The following is a 14,910-nucleotide window of genomic DNA, read 5'->3' as shown; positions in this document are numbered from 1 at the left end:
CAGAAAAGGAAATGAATAACTGATCCGATTTTCTGATGTCTTTAGTCCGGTGCAAATAAAAATGTAATTGGCTATGGACATCCATCTGGTGAAACCTGTACTCAGCTGCACTGGCGTGATTTGGAAAGAAAACCGGAAGTTCTATGGACTGATTCGAAGTGGCATGGGAGCAGACCTTGGGGACAAAGGAGGGATTAGTACAAAGGGACACCCTGTCTTTATGAAAAATCAGATAAGGCGGTTTAACAGATAAAGCTTGCAATTCTGACACCCGCCTGGCAGACGTAATAGCCACCAAAAACTACGTCTTCCACGACAAAAACTTCAAAGGGCAAGAATGAGAAGGCTCAAAGGGCAGAGATGTTAATTTCAATAACACAAAGTTTAAATCTCATGAGGCCACAGGCTCTTGAACAGGAGGTCTTAAAGTGGCACCTTTAAGGAAGGTTTTGCACAGTTTATGAGACATCAAGTTAGAATCTGGGAAACCTAGATGAAAAATTGAAATCGCTGCCAATTGAACTCTGATAGTGGCAACCGCAGATCCTTGATGAAAAGGTTCAGAAAGAAATTCCAAAACCACTGGAATGGAGGCAGTGTAGGGGGTCAACATCCATTTTCTCCGCCCAAAGAGAGAATCTTTTCCATTTACTGGAATATAGTCTCCTAGTGGAAGGTTTATGAGAAGACACAAGGATAGGGAGTCACGGAAGGTGAGAAGTCGTGAAGCCTGACTAGGGATGGAACTGGAGCAACCATGCTGTCAAATTGAGGGTAAGGAGGGGTGAAACGAACCTGACATGCGAGTCAAAAGGTCTGGAACTGGATCCAGAATCCAAGGATCGTCCAGGAGAAGAGGCCCAAGGAAGAGGAACCAAACCTGACGAGGCCAGTAAGGAGCAATGAGGATCAGTTTGCTTCCAAGATGTTTTGCTTTCTGAATCACCTTGGGAATGAGAGGAAAGGGAGGAAAAGCATACAGGAGACCCAGGGGCCAATCGTGAACAAGTGCGTCTTTGGGCGACTCCACCGGAGGGGGGGATGAGGAAAAAGTAGCTGCTGCATTTGGCATTGATTGGGCTGGCAAAGAGATCGCAGCAAGGCTGTCCCCACCTGCGGAAAAATCTGTTCTGCTGTTTCCTGTTTCATAGACCACTCGTGAGGCATCAGGATCACCCGGCTGAGCTTGTGGGCTATCATGTTGGTCATCCCTGGAATGTGCGATGCCACCAGAAAACAATGGGAAGATATCACCCATTCCCAAACTCGCATGGTCTCTCGACAGAGTGGGTATGATCTGGTTTCGCCCGGTTTGTTGATATACCATACTACCGACATGTTGTCTGACTGTATTGCAATAGTCCCCAGAGTAAGAAGGTCGTGAAGTGCTTGCAGTGACAGGAGCACCACCCTCATCTCTAGTACGTTGATATGCAGGTGAGCCTCGTGATCTTGCCATGTGCCTTGGACAGTCCTGCCTAGATAATGCCCCTCCCACCCTATCTGTGAGATATCCATGGTCACAGTAGCAATGGGTTGGTGAGGAACAAATTAAGCGCCTGTGGTCAGTTGATTGGGTAATGTCCACCAAAGGAGATCCTTCTTGCAAGATTCTGTCAGTAGAATGTGATGGGATAATGGAAGGTGCTAAAAGGACCACTGGGATGACAGAAGCCACTGAAGAATTCTCATGTGTAACCTGGCTAATGGGACTAATAGTATGGTGGAAGCCATGGTCCCAAGGAGCTGCAGAACAATCTTGGCTTTGACCCTTCATAAGGGGAAAAGACGTTGAATTTGAAGAACCAAGTTCTGTGCCTTTTCAGCAGGAAGACGAGCCACCATGTTTACTGTGTCTATCGCTGCGCCTATAAAAATCACAGATTGAGAGGGCAATAAGGCAGATTTTTTCCCAATTTATAGAGATTCCCAGTTGGGTACAAAGCTGAATAGTAGCTTTCCTCCTCTGAAGGAGTAGATGCCTGGTGGGGGGTGGTCAGGAGCCAGTCGTCCAAATACAGAAACACCTGGAATCCACGATGTCTCAGGTGAGCTGTCACTACTGCCATACATTTGGTGAACACCCTGGGGGCTGTGGTGAGACCAAAGGGCAGAGCACAAAACTGGTAGTAACTGGCTCCCAGCCGGAAGCGTAGATGACTCCTGCGTAGATGACTCCTTGATGCACTGTCCATTTTTATGTGGTAGTAAGCATCTTGGAGATCTATTGAGCACATCTAATTGTCTTTCCCTAAGAACGGGAGTATATACTGCAGTGTTACCATCCGGAACTTGTCTGTCTTTACTGATTCTTTCAATCTGCTGAGGTCCAGAATGGGCCTCCAGTCCCCTGTACGTTTTGGCACTAAAAAGAATCTGAAGTAGGTTCTGGATCATATTTGATCTGCTGGGATGGTTTGGATGACTCTCTGACAGCAACTTGTTGATCTCCACAGTTGCCTGATCTCTTTGACTGGATGGAACATCTGGGATCTTTTTGGGAACAAAGGGTGGAAGAGAAAAGGGTACAACATAACCTCTGGTAATAATTCTTTGTACCCACTTGTCTTGAGTGATACTTAGCCAGGCATCTGGATACAAAGAAATGCGACCCCCGACCAGCCCCAGAGAAGCACAGTCGGGCCCCCACATCAGGAGCGATGGTAAGGTCGGCTCCAAAAGGAATCGCAACCTCCCTGGTTTTTCAGACTGCCCCTGCCTCTAGAGTGATGTCTACCATTTCCTCCTCCTCCTCTGCAGGAGTAGTCACCCTGTGCCTCCCGGAAGAAACCTCTGGGACTTCTTGAACCACATCTTACCGCCCCTCTGACCCTTAGGGTATAGTCTAGAGGGAACAGTAAAACGTAATCACACGGCAGAGAGTGCTTTTCCTTCTTGCTCGCAGAGGGTGAGAGTGTCCTTTATCTTACAGCCAAACAATGAGGAACCATTGAAGAGGGCATTGGTAAAGGTAGACTTAACTAGTTCCGCAAAGTTACACAAATGCATACATGAATGACACTTCAGGGAAATTCCTGAACCCACTGCTCTACTCGCTCCATCAGCAGCATACGAAATAAGCCACATGGAAGAGTTAACGATAGAGTCCAACGTGGACAACTGGGCAGAAACCTTGTCAGGGACTCCCTCAGTACATGTACCTTGTAAAGAGTCTCCTAACTCTTTAAGGAGATCTCTCTGAAGCCTCGTAAAGTGAGTAAGGTAATTCAGCGATCTAAGGGTAAATGCCGCTGAAGAAAAGATATGCTTCCCGTATCTGTCCATCGTTCGAGACTCCTTACTCAGCGGATGAACAGAAGAAGAACTCTCAGCTAGCTCCTTCTTAGTGGCCGCTGCCACCACCATGGCATCTACAGGCACACCTTTAGATTAAAAGTATTTTCCTGGAGGGGGAGAAAGGAACTTGTTCAGTCTCCTGGGGACTGACTCCACAGGATCAGGAGTATTCCACACCTTTCGACTAACTAAATCCATCAGTTTGTCAAAGGGTGGAGACACCCAAGAGGGAGAAGGTTGAGACCCGAAAGCCTTCAGGTACACAGACTCCTCATCAGAAGGGGTGACAGTGGGCCAGCCGCATCTCTCTTTAAGGATCTCCAGAATGTCTATGAAGGAGACATCATCAGAGGACAACTTGGGGGACCCTTCCGACTCCTCGAGGTCAGTGTCAGATGTCAAAGACTAATCCTGGGAGTCGACATGCTTCCTCTTACAAGTCCTCTTCCATGGGGGCTCCTCAGAAGGACATTCCAGGGAGGTCTCGGAAAAGTGGGGGCCACCAGCCAGTCGCTCCTGAGGCTGGGGGTCTCGGCTGCTGCTGGAGGGAGTAGGAGCTGAGACAGAAGTAGGTGCTATAGGGAGAAGAGTGCCGGTACCTTTGGTAGGAGCTGACGGTCGGGACAGCACACTCATCATCTCAAAAGCCGACCTCTCCAGCTCTGAGGAGACCAAGGATGTCATCGGCGCCAGAGCCTTCGGCTCAGAGAGAGACGTAGGGTCCGGACTCACCCTAGCCAGCGCGTCGAGAGGAAGACTCGGAACCTAAGAAATTCAGTTCCAAGCATCCCTATCCGGGCAGACTGAAGAGCTTCGGCCCCTGGACACTACGGATGGCACAGAAAGTGTCGGAGCAGAACTCTGCTCCAAAACAGCCACAAGGGGAGCTGGAACCGAAGGTTCCACCGGTGGTAGCAAGCACTCTGGCTCCGAAAGACCAGCATGGCTCGGAGGAGGAATGAACACAGAGGGTTGAACGGGCTCAAGTGGCTCCGGAACCGACTGCGTCAGAGCCAACAACAATTAAAAGTCTCAGCACTACCCTCTCCACATCATCTTCCGATAAACTCCTGGAAGACCTGGATGACATAGTAGGAGATAGAGATCTCTGAGGTACAGGAGACTTCAATAACAAAGAGGCCGGTAGAAGGTCCATAGACTGGCTCAGAGAAGCAGTCTCAATAATATCAGTGGTCGGCTCCGAAATACTTGGAACTGACCCTGCAACAACAATGCCACTTTGTTGGCTCCAAGGTCCGTGGAACCGATGAGACAGTTTTTGGAACTTTAAGAGGTGGCTCCGAGACACCAGCTGGTGCCGGGGAGGGCCTCTTAGAAGATTTTGACTTTCCTTTGCTAGATTTAGAGACTGATGAGGAACTAGACACATCCTCCTCGAAGGAAGCTTTAAGAAGACCTTTTAGGATTAACTTTTTCTTCCTTTCCTGCTACACCCTAGGACTAAATACATGACAAAATAAACAGGTCTCCTGTAAATGGATGGCCCCTAAACAGTAAACGCAGTTACCGTGACCATCCGTTATAGACATTTTTTGAGAGCACTTAATACATTTCTTGAAGCCGGATGGCTTATGATCCTTACTCTCTTTAGACATTCTGATTATCAGTATAGGACACACGCACACAGAGAAAGAAGAAAGACGACTAAGTCCTCCAATTTAAACGGACATAGTCCTGCAGAAAGGAAGAGACACCACAAGGACTAGGTTCTCCAATTTAAACAGGCCTAGCCTGGCCAAGGAAGAGATAGGGTCTTCTAACTGAAACAGACCCAAAAGTTAGAAAAAGTAAGAAATATCACACACTCAACTGGAACAGTAATGAACGAGAATGACACAAATTCAAACTTATGTCAAGCACAAACAGAAAGTAGTTCTATTAACAATATGAGCAATCCAATGATGCTAACAACAAGCTAAATTAGTCTAAATAAGCAGAAAACTGCCAAAAACTCTATCAAAACACACAGAATACTAGCGCACAAAAGGCGCCTACGCTAATCCAAACTATAAAGTACACGGGATACCAACGAAGAAAGAAAAGGCCAAAGGCCAAAAATTGCACCAAATGGCACAAGTAAAAGCTAACAACTATAATAACAACTATGCTGATTACTATAAGCAGTAACAGATTTAACTATATTAAACTATTCTAAACTAAACAGCCAAGAAAATTTTAGTAAAAGTGGAAAAAATGCAATCACTTAGCCAGAGCCAAAGAGAAGCACAACTGAACTCGTCGACGCGGCAAACGAGATCTGGGGATTGTACTGGTGCATCATGGGATACCAACCTAGCCACGAGCCAACCAGAAGTCTTCCAGCCTGTAAATAGGCCAAGTCGGAGCAGAGTATCGGCTCCGATCGCATATGTAAGGAATGAAGGTGAGATAGGACTACAGAACATCAGTTGTTCCCATAATAAGTGTTTCTAAACATATGCTTGCTTTAATGTAATTTGGTAGTCTATTCCATGCTTAAACTGTTCTCACAGCGAACTGGTTAGTACACTTCTCATTCCTCTAGAATCTTCTGCATAGGTTTGTCTGATTATTCACTACTACATATCGACAATCCCAAACATTTCCAGAAGTAGCCGTCTCTAAATGCCCGATACACCTGAATAAGTTCTCCTCTTAAATATCTACACTGTACAAGTTCATATATTTTAGTCTTTCAAAACTTAAATTTTCACATCCATGGATGCACTATATTCCTTCCAGTTTACTCATGCCCATTTTCTTATAAGATTTTCATATTGTTATTCCATACTCAAGCTTGGGTCCAGTATAACAAACAAGGACTTCATTTCTGATTTCCTAGCTCTTATAAATCTTTTTATACAGCCTATAGCTTCTATAACTCTCATTAACAACTTAGATGATATAACCTGAAAAACTCAAAGCTGGGTTTACCCATATACCCAGGTCCTTAAGTGAATCTACAGTTTCAATCAGTGTGTGCTGTATTATATATTCACATTTTAATTTAAGTCTCCCAAAACTCAGATGATTAGTTTTTGATGCATTTATCAACATATTATTCTCCTGTTCCTATATGTTCAATTTAGTCAAGTTCTTTTGCAGACATGCCCTATCTGTAACACGTGTAATCAGTTTACCCAATTTCAAGTCACCTGCATACAGAGACTGCAGAACATCTCAGATGAAAAAGTCAGATCTGAAAGATGCAATCTAAACAAATATTAGCATAGGACAATGCCCTGTGGGACACCCTGACTGTAACCTCAAATTTCAACTGTTCAACTAGTGTATGATACTTGTAATGTCCTATTTGTAAGCCATGCAGCTAGCCATCTCATCAAGAGTACATCAATACCTACTTGTTCTAATTTATCAGTGTTTTGTGGAAGACCCTGTCAAATGCTGAAGTTAAATCTATATATAAATTACATTACTGCACAATTTGTCATTCATAACTATTATATTGTTTATACATCATGTTACAGGTGATAATACATCTATTTTCAACATAGCATGCTGACACATGGGTTCAAGTCCCAACCTTTCCAATTCTGACAACAGCTTAGTACCACTTTCTCCTTTAGTTTTCCACAACATGAAAGTAAACTTAAGGGTCTGTATGACCCTGGATTTTTCCTAATCCCCTTTCTTGTAAAGACAAGTTTAACAAGTGCATGTCTCCAATCCTGAGGAGACTCTCTATATTTATACGCCCTAGTAAATAACAGATATAATGGTACTGTAAGTTCTTACTGAAGTGTTCTCAGGTGATTATTAATTCCTTCTCCTCCTGTACTTTGTCTGGATCCAGCTTACATAGTTATTTTTCAATATAATATAATTTGATTTCAGTATCTGAGGTTACCCGTATTTTGTTAGGACAATTTATCACCATCTTGCGGAGCCAAACTGCTCTGGGTAAGATTTTGTAAATATATTTAAACTCCGTTGCATCTGAGAATACATTTGAGAATCTGCACACAGTTCATTCAATTTGTAGTTCTTTACTCCTTCCACATCTTATGTATCTATAAAATGGTTTCCTATTATGCTCAATATCTTTATATAAATTTTCTTCAAATTTTTCTTGACCTCGTCGCACACAACACTTAATTTGTGCTTATTTGTTTTCAAATTTGCAGTTTGACCTCTTCCTATTTCTTGTACTTTTTGTCTCTAATTAATCTTAAGCAAGTATCTTGTACTTATGGAAATATATCCTCCTGACATTGTGTGACTAAATCCTGATGTTAAGCATTTTTTATTTTTTGCATTTAAACACTTTCTCTTTCAACCGTGTCCACATTCCTTCTGCAGTTTTTTTTCCAATGAATGCATCCCTCCAATTAGTTTTACATAGTGACGGTTTCCATATAATCAGTTATTCATCTTCTGTGCACTGGTTTAGATTTCAGTTTTGCAAAATTATCTGGCAACAAATTAACCTTTACAACCCCATGATCACTGCACATCAGTGGTGGTAAAACTTGACAGGAAGTAACAGTAACTACTTTAGGACTACAATGTCTAGTAGGTTCCGTTCCATGGTAGGCTTTTTTAACAATCTGAAGCAACTGCCTTTTCTGAACATACATTGTAAATAATTTCTTTGCTGATGCTGTTGAATCAGTATTATATGTCTGTTTCTGGTAAATTCAAGTCCCCAACCACTATTATTTTCCCTCCTGTGTTTCATGCAAGAACTGTAGGAATTCTTCTAGGTCATCAACACTTGACTTTGATATTCTATACACTCCAGCTCTTACATGTTCCAGGATTGTCTTTACTGTCACAAATGCAATCTACCATATTGCTGTTATCAGTGAACATGTAATAATCACAGGTCTCATAACTGTCTAATTCCTATCGTAACATCGCTGCATGATTTTTTGTTAGAATGCTTGTTATAGTAAAAACATTTATACCCTGACAGAACTGGTTTGATGTTTCATCAATCCTGTAGGAATGTACAAAGTTTTCCAGTAAAAAAAAAAACTTAATTATTAATGCCCCTCGCATTAGCAACCATCAGAGATGCATCAAATGCTGCCATCTGTAAACTGTTAACATTTTCAACCTGGCAAAAATCAGTGTATTTTTGTCAAATACTGCAAAATATCTACCGCAAAAAAATCTCTTCCTTGATCTTGACAAGTGCACATCATCCTATCTGAACACAGTTTCCAAAATCAGGCTCAGATGTTTGTGTATATACATTTGCATTTTTTTAAAATGGGACATTTTCATGTAGGTCTTCATTTACCCAAAATATCTTTTCATTTATGGTGATCTGACTCTCCTTTCTATATGTGATTTTGTGAAAAATGCATTGTTAACACCTGTGCAACGTACGTTAAGAGGGATGAAAGTTCTCTACTAAAAGTAGGAGTCCTTGTGAATGAGATCACTTGTACTGATAATAAAACAGATCTGTACTTCCTACATTAAGACCCGTCTCACATCCTCTATTTTTGCTCCTAGCAAGCATAACAAGATTTGATGTTCATTATTTTCTCTGAAAATGCAACTATCAGTTCCCCTAATAATTGAATCTCCAATTACAAGAATATCTTTTCTGACCACATCTGAAGAATCTTCAACTTCTAATTCAGTAATATCAGCTCTATCAATTGTTACAAAGGAATGATCCTCATCATTAGTTTTATTAGTCCCATGGTTTTCATTGCTAATTACATTTGCAAGCATACAACTTTCACCCAGCTGGTTGTGTACATCCACAGCTTGAGCCATGTTGCCAACATGTTTATACCCTCTTTTTTTACAGTAATGTTCTTCAAGCTTTCGCCCATACTCTGCTCCGTTAGCTTCTGCTCTGCCTCCAAGGTGATATATGAGCTCCGGATCGGTACTTGTTAAGTTTGTACCTAACCTGTATGCTTTAAACTGCTGAGATACACCCCTCCCAGAACTCTTCACCCTAATGGTCGTGACTGCAAGTTGTAGGACAACCTGCAACTAAAGGAAATCTCTATCACAATTTTTCCCTTTGGATGCTAGAACATCCCAATCCAGGATCCCGCTCCACTAAACCATTAATGCATGTTTATAGATTAGGTTTCATGTGTTCATAGTCTACCTCGAAGACTGTGGTATACTGGCTCTTTCCTACATCACCCTAAACATCTCTAGTCTCTCACTATCTAGCATGCCTTGCTATCCCCCATCTCCTTGGCATTTCTTTCCTTACATGTTCCCAAACATTCCTTGTAATGACCTACGCTCTGTGACCCTCTGAACATACCAGTGCTCTTTCTTAATATAGTCCCTTCTAGTTTAATCTCTAATATCTCTAACTCACTTCCTCTGTGTCTCTTCCCCCCCCCCTCCTTCGTCTTCCAGTTTTCCCTGCTTGCTTCCACTTGCCTCTGCTCTGAACTCCTCCCCACTGTTAATAGCCTCTTCTACTTTGCAAATCCTTCACTCTTCACTTGGTTAGCTTTTAATTCCCTAACATTACTCACCTGTCTGATTGTTTTTATTCATGGACTTGCAAGGAATCCAAACATCTATCACTGCCCTGCAACCCTACCCGACTCCATTAGCGACCACTGTCCAATACGCATCCAAAGAATTTCCCCTCACCTCACTAGACCTCATAAATTTAAGGAATGCTGAAAGTCAACGTCGACCACAAAACAGTAAACAAATTCTCTCAGCTACAAACTGGTCCTTCCTCTCATTCGTACCCCTTGACAAAGCTGTTTTACAATTCAACTTCATCTTCAACACACTGAACTGTCTTGCCCTCCCAGAACTGTTAAGAGTCAAATCTGGATGTTCTCCTTGGCTTACCAACTCTACTAAGTCTCTTATCAAAAAAAGAGATTTTGCCTTGAAGCTCTGGACTAAAATCAAATCTCACACCAACTAGCAAAAATACAGAGAACTCTGGAATCTGACCAAAACACAAATAATGATAAAAGGAACTTCTACCATAACACCAAATTACAGAACCCAGAAACCCCAAAAAGTTCTGGGATACTATCAACCAAATACTCCACCCTGGGAATCCCTCAATTTTCAACCCCTACCCTAATAATACACCCCAAGAAACTGCTTCCATTTTCAATTTATACTTCATTGATACCATCAGTAAACTCATGCAGACTTGCAACCCAACTTAATCCCTCACCTCTCATTACCCCCTACTATAAAACTCCTCCTTCTCACTAAGCCCAGTTCCTACATGCTACATTAAAAGCCTCCTCTTCAAACTTCAACCCTGTTCCCAATCAGCTGATAAATTGCCATATCTCTTCCTAAAGACCACTGCTAAATCTATATCATATCCTGTCTTCATCCTCATAAATCACTCAGGGAATCCACTGTCCCAACTCTCACGAAAAAATGCCATACCATTCCTATCCACATAGGTGGCAATTCTACAGAACACTCCAATTATCACCTAATGGTCATACTTTTTCCTATCTCTAAAATTCTCAAACATTGTGTTCATAAACAAATCTTGGCCTACCTCACTCATGAAAACCTTATCACCCCTGCATGACTTCCGCCCCCACAACAGCACCACTACTGCTCTTATTTCCTTTACTAACACCATCTCCCTAGCCAAAGACAATAATAAACTAGTGTCCTGTACCTTTTTAGATCTCTCCAAAGCCTATGACATGGTCTCCCACCCCATCCTCCTTTCCAAACTTGCCCAACTCAACTTCTCCTCAGCAACTATCTTTTGGTTCAACAGTTACCTCACAGAATGGCAGTAATCCGTCAAATGGCTCTCTTCACTTCCTCCCTTTCTCCCTATCAAAATGAGTGTCCCACAAAGCTCAGTTCTAGGCCTCCTTCTTTTTAACATCTTCACTAATCAACTTTACAAATCCTGTCCCCAGTCATCCCTTATACAGCATGCAGATGATTCCACAATCATCTCCATTTGTGACAACCCCTCTGATCTGCTCACCCTCGCACAAAAATCCTTCAACCTCACAGAAACTTGGCTTACTAACCACCAACTCACACTTCACCTCCAAAAGACAAAACTTCTTCTCTTCCTACCAAAATCCCTCTACCACCTCAAATTCTCATTTACCATGTCTGCCCTTGACACCACCACCATCATTCCTGAAATCCACACAAAGCTCCTTGGAACAATCAGGCAACCAACTCAAATTTGACCTCTATGTACTTCAGTACATCAAGAAAACCCACCAAAAGCTTGGCTACTATAAAGAAACAAAAGGTTTCTAATCCCTGACTTCAGAAGCTCACTAGCACAAGCTTACCTTCTCCCCAACCTCTTCTATAGCTTGTATATCCTAACTTACAATCTTCACTTCTCTCAAAACCACCTATAACAAAGTTTCTACATTTGCTGCTAATCTGTCTTCTAAATCAAACCACTGTCACGCTCTCAGGACTCTTAACTGGCTAGAGTTTCCTAAGCAAATCTTATTTACTCAACTTCTCATCATCCACTTTATCCTGAACAAGCCCTCCTCCTGCCCCAGCATCTCCTCACTTGTCTCCCCCTTCCCCCTATACCCTCCTCGATCCCTCAGAAGCTCTGACCAATGTCTATTACAAATTCACATACCTAAAAAATTTTTATGGACAGAATCTATATAGATATTCCTCAGCTACTCAATGAAACAAGCTTCCCATGACCCTCAGAAATATTACCCATGTCCATGAATTCAAGAAAACGCTCAAACATTACCTAAACAGCACCTGGACCTGTCACTGCAACCATCCTACCTGAAGTCAGTCCTTACTCCTGCACTACTTTCATTTCTCCCTTTCCTTTCTATTCCGTATTTTCCTCCCTGCCCTTTAAATAATCTTATACTAACTTACCTCCTATTATGACAAGACAGTCACCTACTACTCGCCATGCTCCTTCCTCCCTTTCCTCATATCTATCTCACTCTAACTAACTTCCTATTATGACAAGATAGTCATTTACTATCCTTTACTTCTTAATCTTGGTAACCTGCTACCTGCAGTCCTACCCTGCAACATGGCTCTCATAAAAATTTGTATACACCTCCTGCAGACTACAAATGAAAATGCTTGAAATATTACAGTTGTACACTGAAAATAGTCCAACTATGGTTTTGCCAGCTTCTATTATTACCGGTCTCCTCACTTACTGTTGTTGTTGTCTTTCGGCTTTTCCTGGTTAGGGGTCGCCACAGCGAAACTCCGGTCTGCTAATGATTGGCAGTAGATTTTCACGAATGCCGTGGTGCCAGCTCAACATTCAACCTTCAATGAAGGCATGCCCATTTACACGTCTTTCGAACGCCCACCCAACCATGGGGAGGACATGCAGACTCCACACAGAAGACACTCCCCGCACTCCAGCCGAGAATCGAATGGGAGAACCTCTTGCTGTGAGGCAACAACTCTACCGCTGCACCACCGTGGATGTGGTCTCCTCACTTACTACACTGTATAAATGTACATAAATGTCTCTTTTACTGCCTATTTTTTTCTCTTACTAAGACTGCAATGGATATTTTGGTTAATGTTTGTATTGTAGTGTATCATCTAATTTTCTTGCTTTTTTGTTCTGTGGAGCTTTTCTCCTTGGGCCTCCACTGAAAAAGGGAAACAGCCCATTCAGACTATCCCAGTCAACAAACGTTGAATAAATACATAAATCCTTCCATGTTTAATTTTGATTTCTTTTTCACCTTCCCCTTACCTCTTTTTCTACCTTCTCAAACTAAAAAATATATGCCTTTTTCTATAGACTAAATGTTTTCTGATAGAAAAATGTTGTCACTCCCTGTAGTGTGTGCTACATAGCAAAGCAGTGTCCTTTTTAGTATGTACTCTCTGTTTTACAGACATTTGTCATTTTTTTCTTCCTTGTTAGTGGTTGCGAACTTCCTTTCTTTCTTCTATTTCCTTCTATACACTCTGAATCCCCAGATTGCTGAATACCTGTAACCTGAATTCTGAAATTGTTAGTGGTATTATCTTCAATAGGGGTTGAGTGATCATTACAGACTACAGACGCTTCCTTTCCTAAATGTGCTCTATTTGCTCTTTGTCTAACATTATTTATCTCATCAGTCCAGTCATTACTATATGTAACAGTTCTCCAAGCTGTGCCAATTATTCAAGTGCAATTGTTATCAGTATCTAGATTTATTACTAATAATGGTAAGCAAATCATCCAACTTTTGACATGAGGTAAACACATCCCCAGTGTTGTGTGTTGCATTTAAATATACATAGCATTTAGTACACTGTACAAAATACTTGTGGTTTAGCAAATCACTAATGGTGTACTCATTTAAAGAATCCATATTTGACTGAAAATTAATTAAGAATTCTAAAAGAAAAGATCAAAAAACATTTCCACAGAAGTCAGAGAGAATTTATATCAACTATTATGCAAAAATCACACAAAAATATACAGCTGAATATTAAAATTAAATACAGTAAAGTTGTTGCTGACTGTTCAAGTCATGAAAGTCATACAAACTGGCATTCCTTTACAATCACCATCGTTCAGTCACACCTCTTTTTAACAGTAAAGATCAATCAATCACAAAATAAGACAGGATTGTTTATAAGCTCTGGATTGTCCTCTATACAGTCTGTTAATTTATATCTGACTAGACCCCTTGGGATGGCTATAGTTTATCTGTCTAAAACCTATCCTTTTCTAACAACAACCAGTTAAAACAACAAAATATAAATCACACTAAATCTGGTCTATAAGCTATGCCCTCCTTCCAACAAACAGTGAAAAACGGTGGTAAGAAGTAAAATATAAACTAAAATAAAAACTTCTCTTACCAGGCAAGTGCACAGTCAATCTCAAAGTAAGAAAAAAGTGCAAGTGTCAGAAGATCGGTTGGGAGATGAGATGAGATGACGGCATACCTCTATCTACAACAGTTACACAGACAGTGGGCCAGAGGTGGTTTCCTATTTCCATCTTCACCCTTATATGCAACCGTTGTGCTAATGAAAACTTAACTGTTTTCGCCTTTACTAGGTTGTCACTCAACTATGGAAGCTCTTTTCTTTTTTTACTCTTCATATAGATATCAAACTTAAAGTACTAGGACAACTTAAAACAGCCTGTACAATATCCAATCTACTCACTCCAGAAGTTATGTTCCTCTGCTATCAATAATACTCACTCCTAGAATCGAATAGACTTGCTCCTTACTCTTGAAAACTTAGCTGCTAATACATCATAAACCACTAAGAGTAAAATACTATGCTTCATCACCCTAGCTAACAGAGAACACCACTGCATTACAATAAAAAATAGTAGATGACTTACACGCTCAGCACAAAGTGAGCTACTGCTTAACATCCTTACTTATGGCCTCATTAATACTGGATACTGTCCACCTTTAAAGGTCAGACTCTTTAATAAGGACTTAATTATACTCTTAAAAATACAGAAAGCACTCAGTCTGATCCTCTTACAAATCAGCCACTGCTGAAATGCTTTCTCAGAAAATGCATCTTCAAGTTGTAACAAACGGCCAGAATAAATACGACACGTTAAACTTAGCAACTTCAAACTATAACTAAAAACTTACCTGATAAATCAGCATGCTTTTAAGTACTTCAGAGATGTGGATAAGAAAGCAC

At 41.4% G+C, this 14,910-nt stretch overlaps 1 protein-coding gene across 1 annotated transcript in view; it reads right to left on the bottom strand.

Annotated features, from left to right (window-relative positions):
- SIK3 (SIK family kinase 3) overlaps positions 1–14,910 on the bottom strand; it is a gene marked incomplete in the record, with an annotated part of 4,425,276 nt that overhangs the window by 3,033,061 nt on the left and 1,377,305 nt on the right.

Source organism: Protopterus annectens, chromosome 8.part0 (genome assembly GCF_019279795.1).
Source record: "Protopterus annectens isolate FY-2018-M chromosome 8.part0, PAN1.0, whole genome shotgun sequence".
NCBI lineage: Eukaryota > Metazoa > Chordata > Ceratodontiformes > Protopteridae > Protopterus > Protopterus annectens.
Note: the sequence above shows the minus strand (reverse complement) of the source record. Positions and strands in the feature narration are given on the sequence as shown.